The sequence below is a fragment of the Oxyura jamaicensis genome, chromosome 19 (assembly GCF_011077185.1).
Source record: "Oxyura jamaicensis isolate SHBP4307 breed ruddy duck chromosome 19, BPBGC_Ojam_1.0, whole genome shotgun sequence".
NCBI classification, from domain to species: Eukaryota; Metazoa; Chordata; class Aves; order Anseriformes; family Anatidae; genus Oxyura; species Oxyura jamaicensis.
Window position 1 is genome coordinate 2,712,210 of NC_048911.1, and position 16,301 is coordinate 2,728,510.

Consider the following 16,301-nt stretch of genomic DNA (forward strand, 5'->3'; position numbering starts at 1 on the left):
ATTAGCCTCAAGGCTAACAGCAACAACACAGGACAGATCAAATCACACAACATTAAAAAGCAAAGCTGATGGTGTTCCAATACACACACAGGGTTCCTCTGAGGAGGTGAGATCCAGCCAGCGCACATAAATACGGCTGACCTTGTTTGGCATAGACTGCATTTTTGTAAATACATTTGATTTCCCCAGTTATATGGCACACAAAGGTGCCAATTTTGAAACATTTCAACACTGAGTGCAGAACAAATACTTTCCAGCCCTCAATTAGGACTTCTATCCTATTTGGATAAAGCCCATTTGGAAAAAAAAAAAAAAAAAAAAAAAAAAAGCTTCACGCTTTGACTCTCAGACCCCCAGACAGACTTACCTTCTCTCCACTCTTCTCCCCTCTCTTCAGACCTTTCCGCCACTTTCCCATCGCAAACTCCTGTCCAATTCTCAGATCAGCTAATGCCAGAATTCCCCAATACACTCGCCTACATTTGCCAAGTCAGGCACAGCACCTCTGCACAGCAGCAAGAAACACGGTTCCGAGCCCACCACGCCAGGAACACCCGCCAGGCTGCACACACAGAACTCCAGGGTACTCCAGGAGGTTCCACCCCAGGACAGTGCCACTTCCACCAGCTGGGCCCATCCTGCTCTGACAAGAGGGGCTGGCACTTGAAATGAGAAGATTTCATGTTAAATGGTATCAGACATTTGTATTATCATGTGCATGAGTAAACTACATGCACAAGGCCAACTGCTCGTTTGTTCCACGCAGTAGTTGCCATTATTTATGGATGTTTCGGGTCCTTGCTATATGTAATTGAGCATTATTAACTACCCCACTCAAATGTTTCAATACAAAGACATTTCCTTTCATAATTTATTTGTGAAAGATACAAGAGCTGTGGAGAACGCCTCTATATGGATAGTTCTAGTCATTAAAACACATTTCAAGTCTTCCCACAATCGTCTATGCTTTCAGGCAGCAGGCCAGCCACACTAACTTGCACCACCCATTTTTAATACCCTCTTTTAACATCCACCACAGTGTCACCTAGACTCTCCCCTTCGCTTAGCCAGCTGCAGACCCTGAAAAACATCCCTTGGTAGTGACAAAAAGGGATGTACGGGCAGCTACATTCCCCTCTCCCAGAGCAGCAGCAGCAGCGGTCCCCCCGAGGTACAGCAGCAGCTCTCTCCCCCAGCTTCTGGCTGGAGCAGCAGAACAGACAGGAGGGAGAATTCTCTGCACGTGCTCACGGAGTTCGACAGCTAAGCAGGGCCTTCAGCAGGTAGCTTAAAATCAGCGAGGCTCACCTAACGGGCAGCCAACACTAAACTGTGCTCCTGAGCCCCAGATTAAGGAAAGCAGACGACGGCTATCCCTGCCTCCCCTGCCCCCCAGCTCAGCTCTGCTCCTGGCTCCTTCATGGCACAAACAGAGCTGACTTGGACCAACCTCTGACTAGAAGTAAGTCATGAGAAAGGTGAAACTCCTTTGAAGGTGGAAGCACATTCCCTTCTAGTGCTGCCTGCTCAGGAGGTGGGCAGCACGTTGTCCAGGTCAAGACGTGATTTCCATTCAGTGTACGTGTTGCTCAGTGTGTGCATAGTTCCCTGCAGTATCTGTATTTATCTCCCTTTTGAGAACTCATTGCACATTAAGCTAAATTCCTTCCATTCTTGCTATTTCTACACTATAATTACATTACAGATTTCATAAGCTAAAGCTGTGAAAGGCAACAATCCAGCTCTCTTTGAATGGGAACAGATTACGCTTGCTCCAAATTCTATAGAATTTGTTTATGTTTGCATGATTTGCAAACCGCTGTGGGGAAAGAGGATTACTGTAACCACCATGTTTGTTTGGTTTTTCAAAGTGCTTGTTTTTCCATCATGCTGCAGATAACATCTGTATTCATCATGCCTTAGTACTGTGAGCCTCCAAGACAGATAATTATAGCAGAGACGGACAAGATAAGGCTTGCTGGAATATCTCAGCTGATGCATTCCCCTGCAAGCACAAGAGTTTCCAGCGCTATTGTTTACTGGTACCTTGCTCAACTTAGTTTTTCAAGACCTCCCACCACTTTCCTCTTAAAGTTTTTAATTCTTCAGACAATTGCGTGTCCATCCCCACCCCCCAAAAAAGCACAGTAATTCCCTTCTTTTAAGCCCTTATTACAGGAACCATCCCTATTCTGGGAAGCAATGACAGAGTCCCAGGGCAGGCAGGGAGAGCTGTGTTTGTTCCTCAGCCAGAATTATATTTCCCTGCTTGCTGGGGACTTCACACTTCCACGAGGGAGATGCTGTTCCCCACCGCCCAGAGGACACCGATCTTTAGGTGACCCCACATAGCATCCTCCCCTCCTGGAGCCATGCCCTGCCCCAGAGCTAAAAAGCCTGCTGCTTGAAGATTCCCTATGAAGAGGCTGAGGCACCTGTTCTCCTGCATGAAAATCAGATTTGTTCTGTCAAGAGATGTCCTTCAAAAGGGTTCGGTGCACGCGTACACAAAACATCTTTGACAAGCCCAGTTCCCAGAAAAAGGTCTCAGTGGTGCTGCACAGCACGCAGCTGTAGGTTACACACAGCTGCAAGTCACAGCCTGGTATGACAGCAATCAAAGCGTACAGGCAGTGCGCAGGAGATGCCGCCATGCTAGGCTTTAATCCAGTTTACCTCTTAGCCACAGAAAGGCAGAGCAAAAAAAATCATTCAAAAGGATGTATAAAGCCAGTCTGTTCAAAATGTTTAATAAAGCAATTACTGAAGTAGGAACTAAACCCACAGAGTATTAAAAAGGCAAGCAAGCCACTTTTAATTGAATATAAGCACTTTTTAAAAGCTCTGCAAAGCAGGTACTGTGTGTATGAAGCTTACTATTTCATCTAGACATGCCTTTAAACGTGAAACATAGCTGAACAATGAATCCCTGGTAGAAGCAGAAATCTGTTTCATATATCTCAAAAAAAAAAAAAAAAATCAATGAGAAACTCTGAAACCAAACAACTCTGTTAATGACATACCCATGTCTGCAATGGTGCTGCAAAAAGGACTGCCAAGGGGCAGCACGACATAGGAAATTTTGCTGCAGATCCATGTTTTGAGAGATCAGTAATGACCCCAAACCACTTGCACTGTGGTGGTAGCACAGAGGACAGCACTTTCAACATTATCCCCAGAGTACCTGTAAGCAAAATAAACTCATCCCATACCTGAATAAAAAGACATTCTTGGTAGCACATCAGTCCCCCACAGCTTTAACACCTTTGTTCTTATTCTCCTTAGAAGTTAGAAACAATTTGCACGTTCCTGGATTTTACCGACAACAGAAAATACAATCAAAATACAATAAAACTTCCACCTAGTGTTAATTGAAACAAACCAGGAGAAAGCTCCATTGCTGAGCACGGTAAGCCACTATAGCTCCTGCCTTTTATTCTGTTCATGTCATATTACGATGATTTGGATTTTGCAGTCTTTTCTCCAAGGAAATTCTTAATATGAAGGGTGGAAAGCTAGTGATAATAAAGATTAACATGTAACAGACAGAAAGCGCTCCTTCTGAGTAATATCTCAAAGGACTACGCTTTCACTTAGACACTTCATTCTTTCCTGTAGAAAATCTGAAAAATTTGCCTAAATATATCCAACCCCACTGGATACATTTGGGCTTAAAAATATCATTTCAGTAATCATAAAACCATTAACATATGAGAAGAGCTAGTATTACTACAGCAATACCACTGCTGCCAGAAGTAATTGCACATTAGTTAGCATATCGTCCCTGTAAGAAACATCCACATCTATACAAATTGCCTTTTTAAAAAATAAAAATTAAGCTTTTACTCCTTCTAATGGCAACAGCACAGGTCCTTGGTGCATTTAAGAAGGTTTAAATCAACTCTAGTTTCCCAGAGTTTAAGATGTCTTCAAGCTTGTCCAAGCTGCTGCAGAAGGAAGTAGAAATTTAGCAGCTATAATTGCAAGTAACTTTTTAAAACAAATACATGTGCTTGAAAAAAATCTCCTATCTATTTTAGGAAACATCAGCTCAGAAGAGGCATTAGTCCAGCTATTACTGACACCTAGCAATAGTCAAAACTGAAAGAATAGAAAGCAATTAATTTTCTTAAGTTACCTCCCAAAAATGGAGTCCCAAACTCATTTTTCACATAAAAATGGCAGCATTGAGAAAATGCCCAAGGATCACTAGGTGAAAAGTAGCTCGTTTTCTGAAGAGAAATTAAAGAAGGTAGATGACCATTTGTATTAACGGTAAGGTCAAAATATAACTGTCACCATCTCTAGCAGAGGTAGCATATTTTTGATTTACAGGGGATGTTTAAGCTATTTCGTGGGCAAAAGCAAGCCACAGAATATGTACCCAGAACCCATCAGCTCCCCAATTCAGGGGTGCTATAATCAAGATTGTTTGTTTCCAACACCACCTCTGTAAGTACACTCATTTGTATCACTTCTAGAGTCCCAACTTACTGCAGAACTACTCTCCCAACCCACCCAAATGTCAATCAATGGGGAAATGAACAAGTCCTTCAGTCCTACACTGACAGGCAGGCAATTCTGCCATAAAATTAGCACTTTCTCTTCCTTCTGTAGCAGTCATTATTGTCAAAATTGAAGTCCTGTGAGAAGGAAGTGACGTCTGTGCGTAACAGTACGATCGAAGGAGACACGGAGATGAAAATCAAACCAAAACTGTGCAAGGTGAGATGGCAAGGGAAGGAAATCTGACTGGCTGGCTAGGGGAGTGATCTGCTCTGTCTTCTTGGTGAAACAAAATGCCAAAAAGAAGCCACAATGTTAAGGTTAAAAAATTAATTTCATGTACTAGCTTACATTTCAGAAGACACCTGAACTAAATCAGCATGACATTCAAGCTTGGAAAACATTTCAATTCTCTTTTTCAGGTAAAACAATTCACGGAAGTCAGCACAAGTTTTTCCCATATTTTGGTGTGCAATTAAAAGTATTTTGGAAAATAAATTATCTATGTTCTGTCGCTGCTATAGTTTCCTAGCTGGCTGAATACCCTTCCTGATAAAACATCAATTTAAAATACATCTCTCTAACTGGCTTTGTTCCCAAAATGAAGATCAAAAAGTCATTAAGAATTCTGAATTAGTGACAGGAATTAACACCTACATATGATGAAAATGAATTTGTTTACTCTGTGAGACAGGGCACCAATTTATTGCAGACATCACCTTTCTAAAGTTAAAGGAAATGTTCTTATTTATATGGATGAAATACAAAAACTTACCCATGCAGAAGTCACCAACTGAGTATCTTAAACAAAATCCCTTACCGTTCTTGCCATCACATCTTTCCAATTTCACACCAGTTTTAGTTTTTTGTTTTAACCAATCTAGTTCCCAAACTACTTTCTTCTGTTTACTGCAAGTAAACTTAATATATTCCACAGCTAAATGACAGCATCTTCCTCAAATAACAATCTCATTTAGCACTGGAACTCAGGGATCCTTGAACCAGTCTGAGCAGAATAAATCACTAGCCTTTCCCACCACAAAGGAGCTACACAAAGCCATTCTCAGTTGAGAAAACAGGGGACACCCACGAGGGCTACTGTGTGAATACTCATGACATTGGCAAGAATGGCCCCAAAAGTTAGTGTATCTACAGGCTCCCTGGCTCACATTGCCAGTTTTTCTGGGGATCCAAATCCATTCACTATAGGAAGCTTCTGGTGAAGCACCATACCCTGGTCCCACACAGCCATAACCTATTCTACACAGACAGCCTCACAGTTTGTCTTTCTCATTTCTGCACCTCAGACTGCACCTTTTCTCATTTCTGCACCTTCCTTCAAGGATGCTAATCTCCTCCAGGTAGAACATGGCTTAGCTTTTTTAAGGCAGAGTATCTCATACTTACATACCTGAACAGATTGCCTAATAATTCTGTGCAAAGTCAAAATGCCAGAAAAGAGCATGATGGAAGTTACGCTGCATCCAGCCTAACCCACGTTAGCGTACAGGCCAGCACATAAATGGCTTAAACATCTTTTAGTTATGAATCAACAGCAAGGACTATTGCAGCAATCTCCTAACATGTTTTCAGGGCTTCTGTTCTCAGGCTGCAGAAGTTGTGAAGGTGTAGATGAAATAAAGCGATAAAGGCTTTTAACCCAGTTGGACAAATGCCAAGTGTCCCCAATCCCCACAGACTCTCTACATCTAGCATTTCACATTAAAAATGTAAATAAATAAATATAGAAAAAAAAATTGCAGCATTTTAAAGGCGAGAAGATATCATTCTTCAGGGCACAAAAAGCAGTCCCTAACTGTTAAAGATAAGGGGAAATAATTGAGTTTTATCCCTTCTGTTCTAAAGGATAGCCACACAGTCTCTAGTGAGTAGAGCCTAAGCTTGCTCTGGCCGTGCTCCAGGCTTGCAGGAAAATACATAACCGTGTTAGCCTAGCACTGAGCACAATCTAATAGCTCTTGTCTCTCAGCAAGAGCTATTACCTCAGTTCCAATGTGATTTAACTCAGTAAGACAGTTTTCAAATCAGAGTTCATTTACCTATAGTTGGCCCAATCTCTTTAGCCCCTTGACAGAGCTCTGATCCAGATGAAGGAAGAGTGGGAAATCCTGGCCAGAATCCTTTCATAGGAGTGAAACTTGCTGCCTTTGTACGTACTGGTGATGGACAAGAACTGCCTCACCAGCTGTGCGTGCCCTGTGCCTACTGCTTGGATGCTGCTGGCATCCAGAAATACTGGACAAGTGCATTGTGCCATGAGGTACTCCTGGCGGGCAAATCTCTCCTCAGCCTTTGCGGTCTGAAACACATATGCAGAGCAGGAGGCATTAGGAAGTGGCCACAGGTCTAATTCTGTGGTTTCTCCTGTTCTCCCTTAAATCTGAACCCCCCATCTTAACACATGCAACAAGAAAAAACAAAAATGTGAGCTCCAGGAAAGCACGCTTCTGGACCGCTGGCTGCAGTGCCAGAAATCCTAGTGACAGGATACAAGGCAACAGCCTCAAATTACACCATGGGAGGTTTAGATTGGATATCAGGAAGAATTTCTTTACAGAATGTTCGGTAGTTCGGTGTTGGTATGAGCTGCTCAGAGAGATGGTGGCATCACCATGCCTGGAGGTAGTTAAGAGATGTGTGGATATGGCACCTAGGGTCACGGTTTCATAGTGGACTTGTAGTGTTAGGTGGATGGTTGGACCCGATGATCTTAAAGGTCTTTTCCAAACTAAATTATTCTATAAAAACGTCAGTCTGCACTTCACAGAAAGGGCTCAGAAAATTTTGATAAGTCTCCTTCATACTGCAGAGTGGAGAGAAATGAAGGCTGCTCACTCATAACAGTTGCTTTTTCTTTCTATTAGGACACCTTCTTGGCACTTCTTGTTTGTGTGTTTTTTAAACACTTTCATTACCTGTTTTCTTTTCAGAAAGAAACAGGTATCTGGAAAATCCACACCAGTTGCTAAAGTTTACAATTTCTTTTTTCTTCCCCCTTTCTTTTGTATTCAAATTACCACTAGTGGCTTGCCATACCAAAAGCTTCACACCAGAAAGGCAGTTCTGTGACTGACACCTGTGCAAGGAAAGGCCAGCTGGTCTTTAAAGCCTGGATACAAGGCAGCGCGCTACTGACTTGATACTTACCTTAACTGTAGCTTAAAAGGCAGGCTCCTACATTTCTGTGAAAAATCCAGGATACTTTACCAACAGCTTTAGAAAAAGAAAAGAGGTTTGAACGACTCAAGCGGTTGGACTCTCTTCCTTGCCAGTGGGGCTGCAGGGCTTCCACACAGCAGATAAGTACGGGGAACTACTGCCTCTACAGACAGCAGCAACTGAAGTTATTTACACACTACAAGGAAAAAAAAAAAAAAAAGTGTTGCACAAGACTTCAAGAGAACAAGGTCACAATGGAAGCACCACCAACTCAAATCCAAAGCCTTGTCAAACTGCCAGAAAGCATGGCAGCTCCTCAAAGATCCCAAAAGGAAACATACTGAGACAATGCACACTTAACCCCTTCCCCTGTGCAGATTTTGCAGCCTTAAGAAAAAAAGGGCAGTCTGCCAACCTACTCCCTTCAAGTAACTGACGGAAGTCATTTTTGGTATGTTACTCCAGCAACTGAAACTCCAGCAGTGTTACTCCAACAACTGAAAACATTAGCTTGCTAGATGTATTTCTTTCCTGAGCTCTATGGAAACACTAAGCAGAAACTCTTTCTCCTAATCCTAGTGAGCTGTTGTGCATACTTGGTTATTTGTTTGCTCACTGGAATATTTTCTATTCCAGTTTCTAACAGCTACACTCACTAAACCCAATGGTTCCTATAATCAGGACACAACTGAGATAGTGCACAAATAGAAGTGCAGGCTCCAAAGCAGCCATGCTTACCACCAGCACATGGCGTAGCATGGAAATAATAAATGGCACATCAAAGACGGTTTCCCAGCTGTAAAAGATTCTCCTTTTTAATTCATCAGCTCATTCAACTGCCACATTACTTTGTTACAGTTCATATTCAATACAAAGTAATCACAAGTGTTTTACTGGACTAAATATGGAATAATTTGTAGCAATTTGATCCAGAAGACAATAATAAAGGCTTTAATATTGCCTTTTCTGTTATTAGAAAGCACTTTTATGATAAAAACAAAGTTCCTTGACTTTCAGTAAATCACCATTTGGTCCTAATGTACTTAGATCGAAAAAATCCTTGGAGGTTTCAAAAAGCCCAAAATAGAGAAACATCTGCTAAAATTTAGGTGCAGCTGTTTAGTGAAGAGGTCCAACACTAGAAAAGCCAGTACTTAAAGCTCCCTCTGTAATCAATAAAAACTCTATTAAAAATGTCAGGGAACTGTGTGAAATATTTGCCCAGGTTCAAAGTATTTTTTTTTTAATTTTTTTAAAGCACTGACATCTTCTGGTCATCAGAACTTGGAGGGACTTTTTAATTTAGTGTCACACAGGTGTTTCAGCCAAAGTCCAACAAGGCCAAATTCCAAAGAGGCCAGAGTTTGCTGCTTTTCCAAAGCAGAGCTGGTTCAGTTTCCAGAATCAAGAGCCCCACAGCATGTTAACCAGTCTGATTTTTGGTAAAGGAGGCCTGCTGTATTTCTGGCTTGGAGGTGACTGCGCTTTAGTGGTGATCGAAGTGACCACATGTCAAGTCTGTTACCAGCTCTAGACTCTTTTTAAGAACTCTCCAGAGGTTTGTCTGTGGAGCACTTTACATGGCATTACTACTTTGCTCTACTGTTCGGGGAAAACCCGAATGATATTTACCCAGGAATAATCCACGACGCTAGAATAACCGAGGAGGGTGACCAGACTATTAGTATCCTTAGCAATGGTTTGGGGGGTGTCCCCCTCCAACCTGTTCATTTTTAATTGAAATGAAAGGGCCAGACAGATTTTTGCAGCAATACCACCAATCACTAAGCCTGTACAGAGCAGGTAACATTCCTGGTGAAAAGGACAAAGACTGCTCAGATGAGAAAGTTGTATCTGCTACTGTACCACAGAGCAATCAGAGCATACCAAAGAACACGGTGAAAACAAAAATACTGGAGACTCAAGCATCTCCCCGGCTAATGCTATCTAGTGCCTGTGAGCACAATGCAGATGATAAAATTGGCTAGCTGCTATATAGCAGTGAATAGAGTTCAACGCTCTATTTCAAAAAGCAGCAGCAGCATTATACCCTTCACCAGTTACCCAAGTCAGCACAACTGGAGCAAATTTGTACCTAACAGCTCGTCAAGTTTCAAATGCTGTCTCCTCAGTATTTCTCATGGTTTGTACAGCTCCAAGCGCTTGCTCAACATCACTGGAATAATGACAGTGATGCAATAGTGTTGTGTTTTTTAAAAAGAGATAGAACATGAATAGTCTTATGCTTCCAGTGGACGAATGAACAGGAGGGATTCAAAAACAGAATTCACAACTGTAATGTTGGTACACAAAACTTCAACCTGCCCAAAGATTTAGGTGGGTCTTGATTCATCATAATTCTTGGGTTGGACAACCTGACTGACTGCATCACAGATTTATTAAAAACAAAACTACAGAAACAAAAAACACACACTGCTTTCACCCTGCTGAGTTAGGAAGCTGAGTTTGTGCATGACAACTACTAGGAGTCTATAGGTGATAAAAATAATGCAGAAGAGAGCAAACTGCATGCAAGCTGTGGAGAAACTTTCTGAGCTGAAAGTGACTTGACTGCACATCTCATGGGCAGTCCCTGTGCCTTCTACAGCATGGCCATGGACAGGGCTTCTTCTTTCCACCTTCCTTAGATTCAGGTTAGAAGCACTTTGTAATACTAATATTTACGTTGCCTTCCTGCATTTTCGGAAAACGTTGACCTAAAGCATTAAGTGCATTTTGGAAACAGACGTGTACTTCTGCCTCTTGTAAAAGATTTGCACTTCCCCTATTAGACTTCCTCAAAGAAGCTGTTCGAGCATTAAAGTGAGAGCCACTCACTTTGGAAATGTGTTCCCTACCACACAGAAGACAAAACCAAGGACAAACCCCACAGTCCCAGCTGTAACAGAACATACTAGTGTAACATTTCTTTATCAAAGCACAAGAGAACCACAGAATGGTTTGGGTTGGAAGGAACCTTTAAGACCATCTAATTCCAACCCCCTTACTATAGGCATGGACACCTCCCACCAGATGAGGTTGCTCAAAGCCCCATTCAGCCTGGCATTTAAGACTTTCAGGAATGGGGCATCCACAGCTACTCTACGCAACCTGTGTCAGTGCCTCACCACCCTCCTAGTAAGGAATTTCTCCCTAATATCTAAATCTACCATCTTTTAGTTTAAAACCATTACAGTTCTTGTAAACTACAGTTTTCCAAAATATAAAATGTTTAGCCACGATGTATAGACATCAAAACATTTTCCTTTGCATTGTCACCTGAAATACATACCTTCCCAGGTCTTCCTACAAAAGAAGAGTTTTCTCAAGAGCAACATTTACAGCCCACGGATTTACAACACCATAATCAAAACAGGTCTGCCCCAAAACAACCATTTTCCTTTTACCACGTAAGATTCATGAGCTGGCCTCTTAGATATATGAAAAGAACAAATTCTGTACAAGGAGCAACTTAAGTAGAAGAGAGCTTTCCAGGTGGAAAATCAGATAATGGGGGCAGGGAGATTTGAAATCATAAGGAACATAAAAATTAAAGTCTGCTCCTTTGTTCCACTGTGCAGGAACTAAGGAGATTCAAGTGAAACTTCTGGGGGAGCGCTAAACCCAGACAGAAGCAGTAGTTAACAACACACAGTCCACCTCTGGAACTTCTTGCTGGAAGACCCCGTGGATGCTCATAGCTTCTCTAAGTTCAAAAAGCAAGCAGATAAATTCATGTGGCTCAGGAAGGCTTTGAGCCACAGATGGTGGCAGTAACAATTCTGAAGAATGTCACCATGGACTTGCCTTGTTCCTATACTCACCTCAGGTATCCATCACTGTCCTGCAGTAGAGACAGCAAAAGCTCAAGGGACTTTTCATCTCTCCTGGTACAATCCTACGGTGATGAATTCCCTTCAGGGAAAACCCAGTGAAAGAATGGAGAGAGCAAGAGACATCAAGGTGAAATTAAGTATTTCTTTGCTGACTGTTCAGGTTAGCAGCAAGGGACTGCGGCAACATTTTTTAATTATTTGGGTCAAAAGAAAATGGCTTGTCACAGTTAGCTTTACTGCTGAACAATGCGCATCTGTGAGCGCAAACACTACCCAGAATATCCAAGTGACTTTTAAAAGACTTTTATGGATATTCCACTCTCAAAGGATGCTGGACGAGATCAATGGACGCCAACTGAGATCATTATGTATGACTTACCTTGCCCATTTCCTTCCCTTTCTGCCTTTGAGGCTCTTTTAGTGCACTGAATGTCTTTCTGGGGAATTTCATTTAATATCTTGGCAGCATACTCAATTCCTCCTGTCAGATCCTTGAGGCAGTCCTATAAATAAAGGGCAGAATGCTTTATTACTGGAGTCAGCAAAAGAATTGTGCACAATGATGTCCTTACTCATACCACAACGTTACTAGAATGTGCATACAGTTTCTGTGGTTCTGAGGCAAAGGGAGTCAAGCAATTGTAACTTAATGGCTTCAGTTCCTTCTTCTCCTAGATATACGCCTACCACTTTGTATTTTGAATTCTGCTCCACATGAGCTGCCATCTCTGCCTCCTCCACGTCTGTTCTCTCACTTAGGCCCACATCTCACTGCTCTTGCACAGACCTTCACATTCACTTGGTTTGTTTAATGCTGATACAGCAGTAGCGCCAGAGGCTTCCAAGAGCAAACTGTGCACTTCACGTTGCAGCACACGGCAGCCTGCTAAAACACAGCCCAACGTTACAGGCAGAGCTCAGGACTCCAACTTAACCTTTTTAGTTCTAGTTGCCCTTAGAATGCAAGGGACGTGGAAGTCCTGTAGGGTCCCCATTCCACGTCCACCAAAACTTCCACAGCCTGTTACTGTAGAACAGCGGCCTCATAAAAAGTAAAGTAAAATAGGAAGCAGGTCATTCATTGCTTAACATACTAATTTAAAACTACCCTACTTCAAAAGACTTCAAAGTACTTGCTAGTGTTACAGAACAATCCATTCAGGGATGACTTACAGACACACATTGCAGCCAGACTTGTGATTTTATCATGACGCTCATCCGATTTGTGCGCTCTATACACATGGGCTTACACAAGCACACAAGAATTTTAGTATTTACATTTTTAAATAGGGGATATTTCTAATGTGAAGAAAGCTCTAAAATAGGACCAAATGTTGCTATTTCAGCATTTGGGAACTGCAGTCCTAACATCAAAAACATAACCAGTTTTGAACTGGGCAAACAGAGAGGAAGAAAGGAGACTTCCTCCACAGTAGGAGATTTTGTGAATTTGATCCTTGCTAGAAAGGAAGATATTCATTGTCAACGTTGTTTCATTTTATGGCAGAGCAACATACATTTCACCTAAATTCAGCCTTTAGAATGGGATGTAATTCCTCCAGGCTCCCTCTTTATGATGGCAAATACCTGCAGAAGAGTGAATTATCACTAAACGCACAAAGCCTGCACACAGCTTCCCTTTCTCATTCTAGCTGCAGTTGCAAGTAAAACCCACATGGTCAGAGCACTATTCTCACCCTTATTCCTGCCCTCTTGAGCTCCCCTCCTTGACAAAACAGGGGAAGTCATACCTTAAAGCAGTTTTATGGAAGATGAACAATATTCAACCAGCAGTAAGTCTACGCTCCTTTAACCAGAATATCTGTATTTCTGAATGCAGACTTGGGGAAAGACCCATTTAATTAACTGCTGGGCTCATTTCTTGGAACAGGACGGGGACTGGATATGGACACATGCAGGTGCTGCCTGCCCAGCTTCTGCTCACAGTGACTCTTACCCACAGAGCAGATGGGAGGTGTTATAAATGCCTCTGCTATGGTGCCTGTTGGCAGTGAAACAGAGGGATGTTGCAAATGATGGATCTTCTTGAAGACCTAAGAAATGTCTTTTTATTTTTATTTTTTTAAAACAGGTATCAGGCACTACTGGAGCAGCACCTCTGCTTAGAAGGAAAGTGAACATGTCCTCCTCCATTTATACCCAGTGCCTTTGTGTATTTTAGTACAGTTGCTCTTCTTAGGCAAAGATAACTCAGTTCCACATACCTCGTACACAAAACTGAGGCCATGCAAGAGAGAGTGTTAGCATGACCTTCACTTCAGCCCACCTCCAGCCCTACAGTAACTAGTCATCTCCTACTGCAAATGTATGAGTTTTATTTCTCAGCTGCAGAGATTCTGCTTCTAAATCCTGTATTAAACTAGGCTATCCCTCTTCTCAAAGTGCTCACGTAGGCCAGAACAAAGGTTTCAAACAATAAAATTACTGCTGGTCTCGAGTTGTAGCTGATATAAATCAGTATCACTCCACTAGGCCTTATTCACTTCACTGTTTACTCAGTAAAACTCATCTTGGTCAGATCAGTCAGCAGCTTTTTCAATATGCACTACAACATCTAAATTTTGAATTTTTAATAGCAGGTTTCTATGAGGGCTTCAGTTTTAATAAAACTGAAATTGTAGTTACAAAGTTCAAGTAGGCTTCGCTTATGCGCGCAGGCAATTTTTATCACATAGTCACGGGGAACACGAGCAGCAGTAAGCACTATGACCAGAAATATGATTTCAACTATACTAAGGCCAGAATCAAAAGAACTTGCGATTACTGCAGTAATAGAACCAGCAGCTGCCATCCATTAACACAAATCAAAATGTGAGAAAATAAAAAGTGCCATTACACATGGTTTCTAATTATTACAAGCCACTCAATAAACCTACAAAAAGTGACATTGTTATTTGAACTGCATCCAGCTTAGTTTCATGTCTGTTTTGTAGGTCTGTAGCAAAAATGCAATGAACTGTACACTTCAGAGCAAGAAGAAACCTTCCGACTGGACATCTGTTGATGGCACACAAACTCTGGTTTCCATTTACCTATAGAACAATAAAAACAGAGACTGAGGTCTCAAGAAAGAAAAAAAAAATCAAGGTTTGTAAAGTGACTTCTTTAAATTGTTCTGAATAGACAAAAAAATGCAGATGCAACACACTAAATTGTGCGCTGAAAAGCAATTCAAAGATCTATTTAGCAGGTGACAAACACAGGTATTAAACTTGGAAAAGTAGGACGTTCACACAGTCCTAATAGGTATTTTGTCTGACACACACACAATTCTCATTCATATACATAGAAATGAATTGTGTGTGTATATCAAACTATGGACATTCAGCTTCATAGTCAAGGATTAAGCTAGCAGTGTGGGACAGACTGCCTCTAGGCACATTAAGGGAAAAAGAAAAACTCTTTAAAATCATACATTATGCATTTTTAAACACAAGCAGGTCTTTGAACAGGTATCAATGTCAAACGCAGGGCTGGAATGTCATCGCTGCTGGCAGGGCACTACTGTGAGGACACTCAAGTATGCAGTGGTCCCACTGACACCATCAGGTGTTGTTTATGCATGATCCAAGTCTGGATGTCAAGGCCAAACAGAAGGAGCCAGCAGGGAATACACCACAGAAGAATGGGGTAAGAGGAGAAGCATTAGCCATAGATAGTAATAAAAAAGAAAACATTTTTTTCCTCCTCTCTTTCAAAGAGGAGGTTATACAAAACTAAATTTTACTATAAATGGGAACGATCCTGACATTAAAGAGTTGACATTTAGGCTATACACACACTTAAGAAAAGCTTAAAAGTGGAAACACATTCCTATAATACTCAGTATCCACACACAAAAAAAATCTTAACCCTATTGTTTAAACTAAATTTCGCTACAATCTGCCAAAACATGGGACCATTTTGCTAGAAAAAGCCAATGGAAAACATACACATAAGCAGTTCCCACTTTTTAAAATGTGCTGACCTGCACGATACTTCTAGCTTCACAGTCCATACATACTTTTGATTTGAACCACAGAACAGCTTTGAGGAAAAAAAGTAACTCATTTTAAAAGACTAGATATCTCTGAAACCAGTCTCAGAAAGCATTCAAGTACTTTCCCAGAGGCTTCTTTCACTGCACAAAGAAGCTAAACCCACAGTGCCCAAACACTCTCTGCTTTTCAGATGAGACGCATCACTGTGCAAAGCAGTTCTGCTGCTGGGCAATGATGCTGTATTTCAGGAGATCTGAATTCCAACTTACCTTTTCCCACCCTAGACTCATTCTCCCCCAAGGGAGCTACGGTAAATTACTTTATTTCCTCCTGACTTCACTTCCCATAAGTAGATAAAAATATTTCTTTGGTTCCCCTCTGTGCCTACTGATTTGGATTTCAAGGTGTGCAGATTTTTAAACTTCATCTGCGCAGCACTCTTCCTGTACTGTTTGATTCCCATTCACATGTGCTAATGACAAAGTATATAAAAACCTCCACCAGCTAAGAGAAAACTGATGGGCACATCCAGGTTTATGCCTGCAATGGAACCAGCACTGTTTACACCCAGATGCAAAACTGGAGAGCCTGGCCAGGGGGATGCAGCATACAACTGCTACAACAACCGTTCTGCTGCAGGCACAGCCTGCCTCTCTGAATGTGTAGGATGTGGAACAAGGAAAGCAGAGTGCTAGGGCTTTATGAAAAGGTTACAAACGTTGTTCCACTAGGTGACCATAAACAATAACTATGCATTCTCTGATGTAGCAGAGTACAC

The 16,301-nt window shown here is 41.7% G+C and overlaps 1 long non-coding RNA gene across 2 annotated transcripts in view; it reads right to left on the reverse strand.

Moving 5' to 3' along the window:
• Positions 1-3,211: 3,211 nt before the first annotated feature.
• LOC118176459 overlaps positions 3,212-16,301 on the reverse strand; it is a 40,239-nt gene continuing 27,149 nt past the window's right edge. Inside the window, exons 2-5 of one of the 2 annotated variants that reach the window (XR_004755414.1) lie at positions 11,902-12,025; positions 11,511-11,601; positions 9,782-9,862; positions 3,212-3,309 (exon numbers count right to left, since the gene is read on the reverse strand). This is a non-coding gene — a long non-coding RNA (uncharacterized LOC118176459). Of the gene's footprint in view, positions 3,310-8,739; positions 9,863-11,510; positions 11,602-11,901; positions 12,026-16,301 lie in introns of those variants that run through there. The other variant, XR_004755413.1, reaches the window with a different exon arrangement.